A 13008-nucleotide genomic window follows, 5' to 3' on the forward strand; every position below is an offset into this window, starting at 1 on the left:
CAGTTACCATATTTCACCACCAACTCCATGTCTGGACAGCCATTGTCTTTTTTATGAAAAACTCGACAAATCAGCTGCTTTTTCCCCCTCTCTACGTGCAGAAATTGAGCTTGGGGGCTGAGGTAGTTCTGGTGCATCATCCATACTGTGGTCAGATTTACTAATTCAGAGAGGCTGCTTAGTTTCCAACTTTAATGATATTCCCTCAGCATATCACTATGGTTGCCTGGCGACCGGATTTGAGCTAGGCCTCTCATTTGATTCCCACACATCAGACCTGAAAAGCACTTTTTTTCCTCCCTCAGCTTTTGATTCTGCCTCCTCTGAAACCCTTCCCCCTGCGGTGTCAGTATGGGTGGGCAGAACAGTGGTAGAATAAGGCCAGGGGTGAAGGGCGGCCTGTAGGCTAGTGGTCACACATCAAGGCCTGAAAACAAAGCCTCCAGGAACCCTTCCTGACAAACACAAATTCCCTTCAGAGAAAGCAAATTTGGTCTTCCCTTCATAGTGTGGGTGTCATTTTAAGACTTTTCGTAGATACTTTATTAAATTTGACGCTTCCCATTGTTTTTCATGCCATTTCTTACAAAAGACTTCCTATTATCAACAAGTTGCTATTGGAGTAAGCAAACAGGTTGTGAAGACCTGAAATAATCTAATAAGCATCAGACTTGCGTGCTTTATGTACCCATTTCTTTATAGCTTACAGAGTTTGTTTGGATAAACAATTTTCTACTTTGGTTTGCTTAGTTTCAACTAAAGCACTCTCTTTAAAAAAGAAATTGTGCCAAGAAAATATATTGCCTAATAAATATAGTTGTCCTCTCCTCATTAAGATGTTTTAATATAAATAATATATTTTAAAATATTATGTCAAATTACTATTACCAGATCCTCAACTGGTGAAAATCAGCGTATCTCCAGTGACTTCCTTATCCTTCTTTCAGCAATAATTAGAAGTCTTTACAAAGTTAATAGATCTACTTCAATGGAACTTACACCAGCTATGGATCCGGCCCTGACTCTTAATATACTGTAGTAAATAGTGTTATTAGTCAGAACAACTATACTTTTAAAACAAAAAAGCTATAAATAAATCAAAAGCCAGATTGATTTCAGTAAGTAGAGGACATCTCATGTTAAGAGTAAAGTAGGTCATAAGAGAGTCATCGTCATAAGTATATTTAATAAATCACATGTAACATTTTTAAATGTTCATATTGATGGAAGTGCAAATAACTGCACTTAATAGCAGCTTTATGGAAATACAATTTAAATACGTCCCTCTGTTCAAGCACCACTGGCAAATGTTTGCATTAGTTTAGATCATGTCTACTTCAGGTGTATTTTAAAATATATTGATGGAGTATGAAAATTCAGGATTTTTTTCATATAAAGAACGATTTAAAACACTATTATTGTGATCCTGCTTCCATTAAAGTCAATGGCAAAACTTGAATCAATTTCGTGGGAATAGGATCAAACTCTGTTAGAGCACATACTGTAGCAGAATTGCCAACTTTTCCAATCTTCTTATATATCTGGTGATATTTAGGGTGTCTCTTAAAGCCCAACACATGGAGTCATGTAGTTACATGAAAACCTCAGCTATCGTTTAAAAACAGTTGCTAGTTTGCCTGGTTGTGTAGAAAAGCTGGAAAATGTCAATAAAACTTCCCCCTCCCACAAAACAACAAAACAAAAAAGAAAAAACATAGGAGCCGATGAAAAAATATCACTAATATTATTTTTTTTAAAAACACATGACTTTTAATCCGATCTCATGATTTTGGGTGGAGGACCTGACTCATGATTTTTGAATGCTTGAGGCTGGCAATACTGTATATCTGTAACAAGCTAGATTCTGCCTTGGGTTGTCTCTGTCACAACCCAGGGTGAAAGTCCACTGGTAGCAGAAAGGCTGCCCATAGAAGCCTAGTGGTGTCAAAAGGCACTCAACTGCTGATGTGCTCGGGGCTCCACAGCCATGCAACATAATCCCAGATATCAGTGGTCATGGCTGGGGAGTTTGTGTGGTCAAGGGTATCCTCCAAGGAGCCCTGTCTACAAGATAAAAGCTGGTCTCCCCTAGAGGATCCTTCATGGTGGGCACTGATACTAATGCAATCTACCTTCCCGCATTAGGTGTAGCTTCCCCTGTGTCCCATATACACATTTAGCCAAGCTGGGCTCACAGTTGCACTGGTGTAGACTCATAGACTTTAAGGTCAGAAGGGACCATTATGATCATCTGGTCTGACCCCCTGCATGATGCAGGCCACAAAGCCTTCCCTACCCTTTCCCTTGACTCTGCTGTTGAAGTCCCCAAATCATGTGGCTTAGAGACTTCAATTGGCAGAGAATCCTCCAGCTAGCGATCCCTGCCCCATGCTGCAGAGGAAGGCGAAAAACCTCCAGGGCCTCTGCCAATCTACCCTGGAGGAAAATTCCTTCCCGGCCCCAAATATGGCGATCAGTAAAACCCCGAGCATGTAGGCAAGAGTCTCCAGCCTGACCCTCGTTAGCCATTATACTGTTTACTTGACATGGCATGGTATTCCTTTGACTAAAATCATGTTTTTCCATTAAACCATTCCCTCCATAAACTTATCTAGCTTAATCTTAAAACTAGACAGGTCCTTCGCCCCCACCGTTTCCCTTGGAAGGCTGTAATCTAGCCACTCACAAGTTACCCCACCTTGAACGGAACAGAATTCTGCCCAGCATATAACGTACTGTATATCAAGGGAAATGCAAATAAAAAGAACATATTAGAGCTCCCCAGTATATTTCTTTTACAGTACTCCACCTATAGTTAAATGCAGTTCAAATGCACCCTATGAAATTGATTTTCACACCAATAGGGAAAGGATTTAGATGTGTAGCTCGTATTATCATGTGCAAATCTCCTGAAGGGAGACCAGTCCCCTAAGTCTACACTAGAGCTGAAAGTAGGATTCTTAACCTTTACTCTCACTCATTCAACCTAGAGCAGGCTAAGTTCCTTACCCTTTTCTCAGCAACAATTAAAAGTCTTCACGAAGTTAACAGATTTCCACTAAGACAGTTTTTCAAAATCAATCATTTTCAGTCGCTGTTATCACTGAAGATCCACTACCTACTTCAATGTTTCTTTCTTACTTACTTATTAAGTTGTTAAGGAAGATGTTTTCGTACAGTACACTTCTGACATATTAAAAAAGAATGTTTCCAGATTAGTGTTCAAGCTTCATTTTTCTTTTTGCTGAAAGTTTTAATTAATACATTAAACACATTGTAGCTGTGCAGATGGGTAAAAAAGATATCTATTTATACATTCTATTGATTCACTTATTCTAATGTTTAGTAGCACTGCACTGTACCTGCACCAAGAACAGTGTGCCCTTTGAGAATTGACTCCATATTGTTGAGTCTAAATAGAAATGCAAAAAAAAGTGCCACCTGCAAAAATGGGATGAGTGCCATGGTAAACTTCCCCTACTGTAGGTGTTCGCAATAAAGCAAGGTAAACATACAGAACTGTATTTTTTCGGGTGGGGGTGGGGGGGTTTAGTGCACTATGGAAACAGGATCGCCCTAGAGTTGGCTCACAGCTTTCATCTCTTCAACACCGCACAGAGCTAAAAAAAAAAAAAAAAGAAATCAGTAAACTTGCGCAATCAGGGCTTCATAGGCAGGCAGGAAGTATGTAATAATTATTTTTCATTTATTGTCTATAAAGCCTTTCATCTGTCCAAAAAGAAAAAAAAAAGGCTTAACATCTCTAAGAGGTAGGAATCTTGTTTTGACAGAAGGGCAAAACTGAACTCAGAGAAGTTACAACTTCAAATCCATTCAGGGTTGGGGTTTTTTTGGTTTGTGTTTGTTAAAGGAGTGAAAAGTAGTGTCAAACACAGCTATCCATGAGTGTCCTCTGACATGTCTTGTGGTTTTACAACCAGTTTTTAAAAACAATTATTTTCTCTCTTCCCTGCCATTTGAGAGATCCACACAAATGAGGGGAAACAGACTGTGTCTAGAGAGGAACAGCAAAACTGACTATACACAAAGTGCTGTCAAAAAGCAAAAAGTAAGGGAACTGGAAATATGCAAAATATTTCTCTTTTTTAATATCTTTCACTTATAATAGTAATCTTTGGTGTTCTTGTAACCATAGTAGGTTAAAAAAATTCTGACATAAGTGTAATTTGTAAGTTGATGGTAACCCTGTGAGTGACTTAAGTGACATCATGCCTCGTCCAACGCCCATTCATTTAGGATCAGAGCAATAAGGAATCAGAAACAGAACCAAGAATAGAACCTGTAAATTCTGACTCACAATCCACCTTTCTCAACACCCCACTCGCCCTCCCAATTAGACATGTATCCCTTGCATTTGTTGTGAAATATCTAATCACTAAATTGATTTTTAGAAGCTGCATACAATCACAAAATTCTCCATTTGCAGATGCAGCTAATGACATTTACATGTTACATTTAATTTTCACTGGTTTGTGGATATTTTAAACTTCTATTATAATTATTGCATGTATTCACATATCAGGCACCTGGAGATGTGAACATGAACATTAATGTGAACATTAATTTTTCTGACTCTCTTTTCTTGTCCCAGCTCTTTGTTCTTTCACATTTTACGCAAGATAATTTACCTATCACTAAAACTTCCTTTACACTGGAGCACAAAAACTTACATTCAAATGTGTAATTCAAATCCACTAAAACAAGTGTAATCCAGTATGGCTCTCTGTCACCCTCTAGTGGCTGGAACACAGAGATTACTGAGTCTACTACAGCCACAAGCTAATGGACCTAGTCTTTTAGTTCAGGCAGTAAAGAGGTTCATACTTTTAGATCCAGATGTTCTCAGGCTAAATCCCTGCAGCTGACAAATCCATCCAGGGGCACTGTGTTATGCAAGCAAATCAACTATAAAGTCTGAAACATTTCTTACTCCTTAACACTCCGATGGCACTCCAGGTTAAAATTCTAGGTGAGATATTGTACTCCTCCTTAAGGACCTATGCCAATACTATGTGAAGTTTTTCCCATGGACTTTAATGGGGTTTTGATCAAGTCCTAGGTGCTCAGCAATGAAGGACACTTTCCCCCAATCCTCTCTCTGCTGCAACCAAAGAGCTCACAGAATGGTTGGCACATTGTCTGACAAGCAACTGCTTCTGCTTTGGAGCCCTCTGCTGGAATGTTTGGAACACACTGCGGGAGGTTGAAGTAGCTGCCCATGCATAAATCCTTCAGCTAGAAGTGCTGCTAAATTGAGATCTATGAGTGCATAGAATTGAAATGAAGATAATTCAACCAAAGTGAGGTAATTTTACCACAATTATCTGAGTGGAGCAGCGCACTGGCTGTCCAAAAGCAGAACTGCCTCTGGTGATACTTTGGATAAAATAAGTAGTAACTCAAATCTCAACATGACATTTAAACTGAAGCCAATCCTGGAGATCAAAAAATGCTACTTAATTCCCCCCTCTCCATTTTCACCTCTGCACTTTTCAGGGTCAGAGATGGAAATATCAGAACTCTGCAAGAAGCTAAAATGTTGGGAAAAAACTCTGACACAGCCCAAAACAAACACACACACAAAACACAACACTGTACTGGAAACCTCAAGGGAAAAGCCTTTTTCTTCTAACTTTGAGAAGGAAAAAAGTTTGGATAAGTGTGGAATGTTTTTGATAAGCCTCCAAAAATGCTGGAAGCATATCTGAGCAGATCCTTTGAAGTGATCCCATAATAAAATATCAATAAAACTTACACAGCACCATGCAACCAAGGATCTGAAAGTGCTCTGAAAACATGAATAAAGTCTCACTAGCACCCATTTTACAGATGGAAATATTGAGGCACAGAGAGACGATGACGCCTTAACCTGTGCCTTAACCAAAAGACCACCTTTTCTCTCATCATTCCATCATTCATTAAAAGACACCTAGGATGTAAAGTGCAGGGTTAGCCAACTCTTCCCCAGTCAAGGACAAACCATGGGAAGGGAAAAATTACACAAACACACACACACACACACACACACACACACACACGGCAATTCCTTGCTTTCATGCATTTAAATCAGATTGGTTGTATTATCTGAGGCTGGATTAAAAAAAAAAAAGAGGGAGAGAGGTGATTTGTGTCACCAACAGAAGTTGACCCAAATAGGTCCACGGACATGTTATGGTTTAAACATGTCTTTATGACAGTAATAGGCTTCCATATCCTGCTGCACATTCTAATGGCCGCTCACTTGATATATTAAGTGAATAAGTGCTGAGAATAATACACATTTCATACTGTGGATAACCAGGAAAGTCTTCCTTCAGCCAGGTTTTGTGTACAATTCCTGTTATGCATTCACAGCATCGGCACTCAGAGGGGACCACAAGAATGATCTATTTTTGTGCAGCATGGCTCTAGAATACAGAATGAAAGTATTTGACACACAGCCCAGTCTTGATCTCCTTAGTCATACAAAAACTCCCACTGAAGTCAATGGGAATTTTACCTGACTGAGTTGTTCAGGATTAACCCCAAAGTGTCATCACAAAATGATGATCCATTGTTTCAAGTGAACCTAAATGAGTTATTAAAAAACCACAAAATAACATTTGAAAGCCACATAGAAATCAGATTTCCTAACAGAAGTGTTTTACAAGAGAGACAAAGATGTGATTTTTTTCAAGAGATGGGGCAGAGGGGGAATAAATGAAAGACTGAATCGCATATTGGGCAGGGGATTTTACCCTTTCTAGAGCCAGCAAAATTCATTTCCCCAAATATTTGGCCTCTCTCAAAGCCCACAAAAAGATCTCTAAGCTGAATTGCTAAATCTAGTGCATAGGAAACAATTTAATTGGAAAGCAAATGAACAGGACCAAAGGTCAATCTAGCCCAGTATCCTGTATACTGACAGTGGCCAATGCCAGGTGCCCCAGAGGGAGTGAACCTAACAGGTAATGATCAAGTGACCTCTCTCCTGTCATCCATCTCCACCCTCTGACAAACAGAGGCTAGGGACACCATTCCTTACCCATCCTGGCTAATAGCCATTAATGGATTTAACCTCCATGAATTTATCCAGTTCTCTTTTAAACCCTGTTATAGTCCTAACCATCACAACCTCCTCAGGCAAGGAGTTCCACAAGTTGACTGTGCGCTGTGTGAAGAAGAACTTCCTTTTATTTGTTTTAAACCTGCTGCTCATTAATTTCATTTGGTGGCCCCTAGTTCTTATATTATAGGAACAAGTAAATAACTTTTCCTTATTTACTTTCTCCACATCACTCATGATTTTATAGACCTCTATCATATCCCCCCTTAGTCTCCTCTTTTCAAAGCTGAAAAGTCCTAGCCTCTTTAATTCTCCTCATAACTGCAGATGAATTGCCCTCTTGTGGAAATCCCAAGATCAGCAAATACCTCACTAAATTGTATACAAGGAACAGCTCTGAGGAAAGCTTTCTGTATTGAGGGCAATAAGCAGCTTTGGACTGATGTGGATCACCTATAGAGGCTACCTCTCTAAACTCCCTAGGGAGACAAACCTCATCGTCACAAAGTCCTGAACTGCAAAGAAAAATGAAGCAGCGTCACAGATATTCTGAGCACATGTACAGATTAAGAGCTTGATGCTGCAAGGGGCAGAGCACTGATCCAGCAAAGGGCTTAAGCACACGCTTAACTAAGCATATGAGTACACCCACTGCTGCCTACTACATGCTCAAGTGCTTTGCGCTGTCTCCCTTGCTGGATCAAGATCTACATGCCAAAGGCTCATGTGAGATATATACATGTATATCACCTGTCGTCTTGTGTGTGTGAAGTATGGATTCATTATGTGAGCCGGGGTTTGCTCCAGTTGAAGCCAATGGGAGTTCTGCCATTGACTTTAAGAGAAGTAACATTGAGTTGCCTACTGTGTATTTGTCACTGTTAAAATTATGATGAACATTTTTGAATAAAAACACCTTCAAAATGATTGAAAGGCTATTTGATGGGATCTGCTTTTATCACCACCATGTCTCAGCCAAGTATTTCAGAATGACTCATTCCTCATTAGGAATAATGGGGTTGCACAAGTCGGCTTTCAAAAACCAAGCTTGTTTGTCTTTTATTTAAAAAATAGCATTGAACTCCCATCAGACTGTAATTTCATTTTGTACACTCCTATCATTTCAAAAATTAAGAATTGATTTTAAAAAGGTACCTAAACATTACTGGGCCAGATCTTCAGTTGCTGTAAATCAAATTTGTTCCAAGGACTGCAATGGAGCGACACTGATTTACATCAATTGAAAGTCCAGCCCATGACTCGTACTATAGTAGGTGATGTATCTAGGTATTTACATGGCTTCCATACTGGAACGCTTGTACCAAATATAAACCAAATTTGTCCGGTCTAGTTCTAAATTAAGCAAGTCTCAACTATAGCCAGAGAAGCAGAGGCCCACACTAGCTGACCTAGCTACAATGCTGAGCGTTTCCTCTGTTGTACCCATGCAGCTCTACCTCAAAATGCCGATGCACTGATGTAAGCATTTGAAATGAGCTTGCTCAGGAGTGCCCAGATTAGTTGTGTTGCCGGGCTCTAGCCACTCTAACCCCCTTTTCCACTTCAGTGGGCTGAGCTTTTGACACTCTGAAAAGCACCATTTAAAATTAATTAAAGCTTCTTATTTTGCACCAAATCTCAGTACTATCGACTCTGTTTATTATGTTTTATTGGGGGGGGGGGAAGTGTTTCAAGTCAGCGATGTGTTCTGTGTTGTGTTACCAAAGCTTACAAGCTAGGAGATATTTGCAGAGTAAACTGGATGTGAATTGGGTTTCTACAAATTGCACGTACTCTATACAGAACACTCCACTCTTCTACTGAAATCCACACAGGATACTGAAAGGGAAGGGTAATGTTCTACTGATGGCTTCTTAAGGAGCTATTTTTTATTATTGCAGATGGCGAATCAAGTTTGTATGTGTACTATAAGCTGTGGGAATGCTTCAAAATCATTTCTATTAACTATTACAAGACAGTTTAACACATGTATAATCAGGCAAAGTGTTTTCCAGTCTATTGGCTTCCACTGATTTATGAATAATTTCTTTTAACAGCTGGAGGCAAACATTTTCTTTCATTGCTCTTTTCAGAAAGCTATCTTTGCCAATCTGATCAAGACAATAAAAAGAACCCAATGATTCTTTTAGCTGCATGTTTGAACTGTAGCGCCCAGGCCAGTGTAAGTGTCATGTAAATCTGTGTATGCAAAATTTTATTAGAGGGAGATCACAACAGTGAACTAATCCAGCACATGAAGTGTTCTTCAACACTTCATATTTGGCAAACATCAAATTTCCGAACTATCCACCAAAATGTAAATGGGATACTTGATATTCAAACTAACAGCAGGATGTCCCATACAAAGTAGTGCTCTTTAAACGTTAGGCATTGATTGGGATTACACTCTGTATTTATACGGCATCTTGAAGTATGATGTTGACAAACACTGAGCAGCAAAAGTGTAACACAGTATGAGCAAAGTAGAGTGGTATAAAAGCAAAAGTTAGATGTGAGTACCTCGTTCAGAGGGCAGTAGCATGAAACCTAATGTAGCCACTGTATTCATGATCCAGCAAGTTCAGAGGATGCCCAGTTAGTCAAAACAATTAGACTGACATGTCATTATTCATTTTGAAACAGCTTCAGTTTATGTTATTTTAGACAGAGAGGTGGCATAGTGGGCTCTTCGCAGAGTTTCACAGCCAAATACGCTCTCAGGTTTGAATGCAATTATACATTTGTAGATCCTCCCTCCCAAACAAAAGAAAGGTATTTTTATCCCGAGTTTGGGGTGTGCACATAGAAGATCATTGACGTATAAACACAAGCCTTTCTTATTTCCAAATACTGACCTTTATTTCTGTTGAGTAACCCCATTCATGGCAAAGGGCTACTCAGAGAGTAAAGTACCACTCATTTGGAAAAAGTATGACAACATCTAACCCTAAATCTGATCAATTTAACTGTTCTATCATATGTTTTCAACTTTAACGAAGACAATTACCTCTTTGTGCCAATCCCCTTTTGGCTGCATAGGGTAAAGGAAAATATACTGTACACATAAGTGCTTTCTTTTAAGGTTTAATTATCCCTGTGAACTTTCTTTACCAGGAAAAGATTTCTTCAAGGGAAAGAGTAAACACATATATTTTTCTATTCTGTTGACATAAGTAGGATATATGCTTTTATCTAAAATTGTTACAAAAATCCTTCTCTTAAACAACCCACATATGAAAATTTCCTTGCACTGGTTCAATCTCTATGGTTTTGCTCCTGGTACACCCCTGTACAAAGTGGATATAAAATGCTACCAGCTCAGAATGGCACAGATCTACACCCACTTTGTACTGGGGTAAATGGTACTCAAGATGGAGGGCAACAGAGAATCAGGCCCTCAGTTAAAAATTACATGCTTGCCACAAACCTAAATGCTGCTCATATAGGCCTGGTCCATCTCCCATTGAAAACAATGGGAGTTGGATCAGACCTATGAGCTATATTTTCATTTGGGGTGTGATTGTGCTAAGTGATCTCAACTGACGTTAGTGGAAGTTCAGTGGCTTGGCACATTGTTGGATTGGGCCCTTGAACTATTTCTGTTGCATGATTGGGTGATTTAGATAACTAACCAACAGCCCAAAACTCAAACGACATCTCTCTAAAATGAGAAATTCCTAATTAACATTGCTCTTGGTTAGTTACAAAGGAAATTCCATACCCTATGAAATCTAAGGTACTTCCAGTCTTGCACCCGGTCTCTGACAGTTATGCTAAATTCTTCTAGGCAATGTCTGTCCTGTTCTTGTGTCTTGTATAGTTCAGGGCACATTGTTGGCCCTTAAATAAATGTTCAAAATCTCCTTTCAGCAAATACTCAAGCACTGAAGCTCAGCATTTACTTTTGGGGAGTATTTGTGATGGGAAAGCTCATTTGCTAGGATAGTTGTGGAGAGTCACAATGTAGAGGGACCCAAGGTGGTGTCAAAAGGAGTTCATTTTTAAAAAATTGAAAATTCACACACAACTTTTGTGTTATGCATCCTGCTCCGGGAAGATGCATTTTTTGGTATCCTTGATTTACTGAGATATGCAAATTGATTTCTTTAGTGCTAATCCTAATATTGTGGGATAAATCCTGCAATTCTAATCAGGTCAAATTTGTGTTGATATCCAGTGGGATTTTGGGTGCACATGGAATGCAAGACTGGGCTCTAAGCAAGAAATACAGTATTTATCTTCAGACTCAATCCTACATACCCTCACTCACCTGAAGCCAATGAGACTACTTCAGTGAAGAACCGCTCATCTGAATGAGGATTATCATCTCTCTGATTAAAATTATCTGAAATGTTCAGAATCCATGATCCTCAAACCTAATTATTAAAAAATAAAACCCTTTTAGATTCATCCATACAAAAGTTCAAAACTGGAGTTATTGTGTTCAGGAATTAACTATGCTAAGCAAAACTAAAAACAAAACAAAACAAACAGCCTAACTAACATGATGAGCTATTCTCTATCACCACTGGCCAAATGAAGGATCATCTAGGATTCTCTGCTACTGATTTCCAAGCAACTGCTCATGCACGGAGGCCTGTGTTTAAGATGTAGGCTAGCTTGACTACGTAACCGATCTGTTTATAAATCCTCGGTTGCTTGTTGCATTCTACTGACATGACAAATTTTCTTCCCCCATGCTCATACGGAATAGCACAAACCAATGTTTAAAGAAAAAGCAAAAACATCATCAGAGCACATTCTCTTTTCTTGTCAGAATGGAATCAACAAAGGAGTAATCCCTTGTTGAGAGTTCTCTCTCTCTTTCTTTTCCTTGCTTAAAAGACTTTGAACATTTGCTTCCCTTGTTTTCCTAAACAAGTCTTTGAAAAACATCAATTCATCCTGCAGGCTTTAGGAAGTTTACTGATCCTATCGGCTTAATAGCACACAGCTACATTCAAAAGAAGGCACTAGTGTTCTTGACTATTATTTCCTTTCTTAAAGCATGGCAAAGACATCAGGCACTCTAACGTGTCCTTAGCGTATGACTAAGATTAAATAATTAGATAGTCAGGAATTACTAGGATCAATTCGTATTTTTTTCACCCCTAATGCTACATTTTACTTATTTATTTACATCATCACAAGGAAATGATTGCTTGACCTCCAGCTGGGCTTCAGTTGTGCTGTGAAAGTGAAATCCTCCCATGAGCTGATACAACAATTAAGCATAAGGGACTGATCCAACTCAAACTGAAGCCAATAGGAGTTAATTAGTAAGGAGAATTTGGCCCTTCAGGAATAAATGTATCACATCAAAATCTCTCAGTATCCTAGAAACTAGAAGATCCGGTCCCCACATGTTGGATTTAACATTAATAATGGAGTCTGGTTCTCTCCTGCTATTGTTGTCCCTAGCCTCTGTTTGCCAGGAGTTGGGAATGAGTGACAGGGGATGGATCACTTGATTACCACCTGTTCCGTTCATTCCCTCTGAAGCACCTGGCATCGGCCAATGTCGGAAGACAGGATACTGGACTAGATGGACTTTTGGCCTAACTCAGTATGGCCACTGTTATGTTCTTATGGTGATGAACCGAGTACCTGTGTGTACTGCAGAGCAGGCAAAGTTAGTTATCCGTAAAGCATGGTGTTTTCTCTCTTTTAGGGCCAGATTCTGATAAACTTACTCTGAGTTGTACCTGACTCCACAAGTAGTCCCATTGACTTACATGGGGCTACTCCCTGAGTAAGGTTCTATGGGACTCGTGGGACTAGAGGTATCGGATTATATGGCCCTTCCTTATTTTGATTTTATAAATTTGGAAAAAGTCCTCAGAAGCTTGAAAAGAGGACTGCTTCCAATGAGACTGGATCGATGCGGCAGGTAAGTTGTCGCAGCTTTTGTTCACGTGTTCGTGTGCTGAACTACACCAAAC

General features: G+C 39.3%; 1 long non-coding RNA gene across 2 annotated transcripts in view; it reads right to left on the bottom strand.

Annotated features, from left to right (window-relative positions):
* Positions 1–3284: 3284 nt before the first annotated feature.
* LOC135973482 (uncharacterized) overlaps positions 3285–13008 on the bottom strand; it is a 108631-nt gene continuing 98907 nt past the window's right edge. For both annotated transcript variants that reach the window (XR_010590324.1, XR_010590325.1), the window contains 2 exons: positions 11337–11442; positions 3285–3620 (listed from right to left, as the gene is read on the bottom strand). This is a non-coding gene — a long non-coding RNA (uncharacterized LOC135973482). The remainder of the gene's footprint in view (positions 3621–11336; positions 11443–13008) is intronic.

This window comes from Chrysemys picta, chromosome 9, assembly GCF_011386835.1.
Source record: "Chrysemys picta bellii isolate R12L10 chromosome 9, ASM1138683v2, whole genome shotgun sequence".
NCBI lineage: Eukaryota > Metazoa > Chordata > Testudines > Emydidae > Chrysemys > Chrysemys picta.